The sequence below is a fragment of the Condylura cristata genome, unplaced genomic scaffold (assembly GCF_000260355.1).
Source record: "Condylura cristata isolate star-nosed mole 26May11 unplaced genomic scaffold, ConCri1.0 scaffold00013, whole genome shotgun sequence".
Taxonomy (NCBI): Eukaryota; Metazoa; Chordata; class Mammalia; order Eulipotyphla; family Talpidae; genus Condylura; species Condylura cristata.
This window is the reverse complement of record NW_004567114.1, coordinates 32,814,544-32,819,007: the sequence shown is the minus strand read 5'-3', so window position 1 is coordinate 32,819,007 and position 4,464 is coordinate 32,814,544. Positions and strand designations below refer to the sequence as shown.

Below are 4,464 nucleotides of genomic sequence, written 5' to 3'. Positions count from 1 at the left end.
TCTGCCTGTTCTGCACCCCACTCTGTCTCTGGTGAATCCTCTCACCCTCCGCATCTCTGGCCTGTACCCCAGTTCTGTATGAATAAATAAATAAATCTTTTAAAAAAATGATAATAACAAATCAAAATATAGCTACCTATTGGGGGATGCTATGTGCTGAACATTGTGTCTTATATAAATGATCCTATTTAATCCTTACAACAATCTAACTAGGCACCACCACTATCCACATTTTTACTGATGAGAACACTGAAGGCCTATAGGGGATAATGAAATTTGGCCTATAGGGGATAATGAAACTTGCCTACATGGTCATGTCTGGTTTTGAACTTGTGAATTTTGTCTGATGTCAAATTTCCTTCCTTTGCCACTGCAATACTCTGCCTTCCCAAAACACAGCATGTAGGCTTCCCAAGTGTACAACTGCCAAACTTTAGATCAATAATGTGATGCCATACCATTGGTGCCTAGGACAAACACAATCTTCTACTGTCTTAGGATCCTTACTCATTCCAGGTTCCTGTATTTGGTTCATACCACTCACTAGCCAGAATACTTGCTCCCTGCTTCTCCCTACCCCAGATATCCAAATCCTTCCATGTCCTGTGTATTAACTGCTGGCTCATTCTCTTCCACCTTCTCCCAGTTCCTCTAGCACAAATCACATAAATGTTGTAAATCTCATCACCTCAAATAAGATTATGTTCTTTGCATGCAAACGCTGGTGTTTTCATTTCCTTTGTTTGCCATATAATTGCTAGTGATGTTAGGCACATAGAGGAAGTGTTCAATAAATATTTGCTAGTGCAAATATAAATACCCTTTAAGGTTGTATGAATGTTCAAAGAATGTTCAGCATCTCCTTTTATAGTGTAAGGCATTCAATGATATGTCATGGTCTGTTCAAGTCTAATTGTATGCTTTGTTCAGCACCTCACCAATCCTGGCTACTTACCCAAGGGGTCACTTTAATAACAGTAATCACTTCTGTATTCTCTTTTCTGCCATACTTTAAATTGTCAGAACTTAATTCATTAAAAAAAATCATATCAATAATAACAAGTGACAAGTTTCAGAGCCTGAGGTTGATTTGCTTCCCAATTATCCACCTTTTAAAGTTCAACTTGCGATTCTCTGATTGGTGAGAAAAAGGAAACTCCCTTCTTTGTGCCTTAATAACCTTTCCATCTTCTGTTTTTCCTGATCCTCGATGACTAATTTATCATTGGCTTGCCTTTTCTTTTCATCTTAAAGGTTCTCATTGCCAATTCTATTTCAGTTGTCTAAAGCTGAACTTATCAAGAATGTGATCCTATCAACCCAACAATAGACCATAAGCTTTAAGGTACCACAGCTCTGATTCACTGTGTTATTGACAGCTGTCACTGGCCTGATACATGGGTTTTTAAAAATTGGCCCAGTCATTCTTCACTTTAAATTAAGTAAGTGGAATGAAAGATGATCCTTCAGCAGCATGTAGACCACAGTGGAAGGAGGGAGAATGGAGTATAACCACAAAGAAAAGCACAGTCCCTCAGGAGAAAAGCATTATCAGTTCAGACAGAAAATGGGGTAAGTAGCCTGGGGTCAAGATAGCAGCTAAGAGCAAAGTGCTTGACCACTCCTGCAGTCCACGGTTAAGTTCTAAACATGGAACACACAGCTTTACTCTACAATTTAGCAATGTAGACAAATGAAGATATTTGCATTTATCACACTTAACAGCGCATCATCCTATCCCTGGCAAACAAAGCTGCAAGATTGAAAGCCTGACTTCATATCCCAGTTTTACATTGGGCAAGTCACTTTCCTCATTGCAAAATAAAGATGATCCTCATTCTATTCTCTTCAAAAGGTAGAAGAGAGACCAAAGAGGAATAATAGACATGAAGACAGTTTGAAAAAAAGTTTTGTACCATACGATGTAAGTCATAACAGTGTGGTGCTGATATGATTTTCTGCAAACTACAAAAAGGTGAGAAATTTGAAACATTCATAACACCTGTCACAAATGGAGTATCTTTTCTCTGATATATTTCCATGGAGCTTCCCTTTCAGTTCTTAATTAGACAACGTGAACAGGGAGTCTTCTGAGGTTAGCAGAATCTTGCACTAATCAATTCTGACCAGCAAGTTCTTGCCCATCCATCATATACTCCTTTACAATGACCCAATTTGACATCTCACTTCTGTTCTTTGTGTTCCTCAAACTTCATTAGCTTGACAACAGCACTAACTACTGGCTGGCTTTTAAGGAAAGGTTAATCCCCAGGTAAACATTTCAAGAAATAAATATCTCCCATTTCAAAGTGAAACTGGATTCAGAGACTTTTCTTATAATCACCAAGTAACACAATATGGAAAAACAGGATTGACCACACATCTTAATTAGGGAATGAATTTTCAATTTACAGAGGTCAAGCCCAAATTCTCTAAACAGCCAGCTTCCAAACAGAAAATTCAATAAACAAAAATCTAATTTAAGGCTCACATTGACCGACTAGTCAAAATTTCCAAAATTTGGAAATTTCTCACAGCATATAAGCCCATCTCCCTCATTTTAATGCTATACTTATATTTAGCATTAACTATAATGGTATTTTTGTAATACCAAGTTAGGATACTGAAAAATCCAGCAGGATATGCCAGGACATAATGGTAAAGAAACCTCCATGAAAACAAAGACAAATTCACATCTCTCTAATTGGTTCTGTTGCTGTAGCTACCTTAGACTCGGTGAGTCTTGGGAGTTTTGTGAATAAACAATCGATATCAAGTCTGTTGTGTAAGTGCCTGATTCATTATTATGGAACATATACCGACCTCTACCTTATACACGAAGTCAGACTACCCATAAATCTCTACTGTGTGTAAAGTAGCAATGTTCTGACACCATGAAACCTCCCCCCACCCCCCATTTTAAAGTTCTTTGACTAGATGCTACTTGGGGTTCTGTCCTTAAGTGAGCAGAAATCAGTCGGCTTAAAGTAGACTCTGAAGCGCAACAGCATCGCTTGTAATAAAGGAAATACACAAACAGGATGGGAAAGCATATGCCAGTTCTGACCTCACATTTTGCTCGCCACGGAAGAAATCCTTTAGAGCTTCGAGTGGATTTCTGAACCACTCCACTACCTCCTTAAGTTTCAAACTTAAACTTCCGAAGAAACACTTCAAAGCAGCCTATCTACTCCGCTCCTCCATATCAGCTCTGCACTGCAATTAGGTATCAGCGTCCCAGCAGCCCCTCGGGGTGAGCAAGAGAACGCGAAGATTCCTCATGCTTGAGAATCTCGCCAAACTCTTCAGGGACCTGTATTTTGAGCGCCCCTGCTTCCTCCTCACCAGCCAGGGCTCTCCATATTTGGAACCTACACAGGTTGGGCTGTCAATGAGCAGGATGTACATACGACATCTGGGCACCTCCAGGCAGCATTGCCCAAGCATTCTGGAGTCTCCAGCACAGCAAGACCTCCTCTGCGTCCGACCTACAGGCCAACCTTTGCGAAGAGCCCCTTCCAGACGTGTCCTGGAGGGCCAGTCAGGATTTGAGCAAGGAGGTTCCGTGATATTTCTGCGCTAAACATTCAACTATTTGTTTTCTGCAAAGTAACTGAATACATTTCGGGGGGCCACGACAGACCCCAAACGCTTCCTGGCTGCCAGGCACTGATTGGCATCGGGGAAAATTGGGATCAGTCGTTGGAAAGGAGCAAATTGTAGTCTTGGGGAACTTCTCTATCACCGCTGTGGGAGTGGGAGGGGAGGGAGAGAAGAAAGAAAAGCCCACACAAAAGCAGCCAGCTCTGCAAGCTCCGCCAGCACAAAGGCCCGCTCGCTAGTGCGGAGCCGGGAGGCTGGGCTGGAGCTAGGAGTGCAGCGAGTCCTCGGAGGCCTGCGCACCGCGCCAGAAGCTCCCGGAGCTGCCCCCAGCGCACCCAGCGCCCGGCACCGCGTTCCGGCGGGGCGCTGGGCGCACTCCTGGCGCGCCCGGGGCTGCTGCGCTCCCCGGGCTGCACCGCTCCCGGAGCGACCCCGCACTGCCCGGACTCCGGCTCCATGACTGCCCTGACTCGGGGTCAGCAGCAGCGGTCGCTCGAGTGGCAGGAGCCGGGCCCGTCCTCACCTGTGCGCCTTCAGACGAGTAGCGCGCGGAGGAGAGCGGCGGCGCCAGCGCTCGGCATCCCCGCGGCGGCCCCTGCAGCGGTGGCGGCTCCCTCCGCTGTCTGGGACGCCAAGGGGAGGGCGCTTCGCTTTGTTGCTTATTCATGAGGCCGCGGCCACGGCTGGGGATTGGTCGGTGGGAAGATGTGCCCGCCCCGACTCTGCTGGCACTGACACTCGAAGCCGTCGCCCCACGCCCCTCCGCGCCCACTTCCCCGCCTCTGCTGCGGCTCTGGGGGCCGAGCTGCGCCGGCTGGTCTTGCTCCCCGCCCTAGGCCAGGCTCGGCTCGAAAGACCCTC

At 45.6% G+C, this 4,464-nt stretch overlaps 1 protein-coding gene across 2 annotated transcripts in view; it reads right to left on the bottom strand.

Moving 5' to 3' along the window:
• LOC101621250 (chromosome unknown open reading frame, human C14orf37) overlaps positions 1-4,208 on the bottom strand; it is a 107,432-nt gene extending 103,224 nt beyond the window's left edge. For both annotated transcript variants that reach the window (XM_004681837.2, XM_012724554.1), the window contains exon 1: positions 4,127-4,208. The gene's annotated coding sequence lies outside the window, so the exon portion shown is untranslated. The remainder of the gene's footprint in view (positions 1-4,126) is intronic.
• Positions 4,209-4,464: the final 256 nt, after the last annotated feature.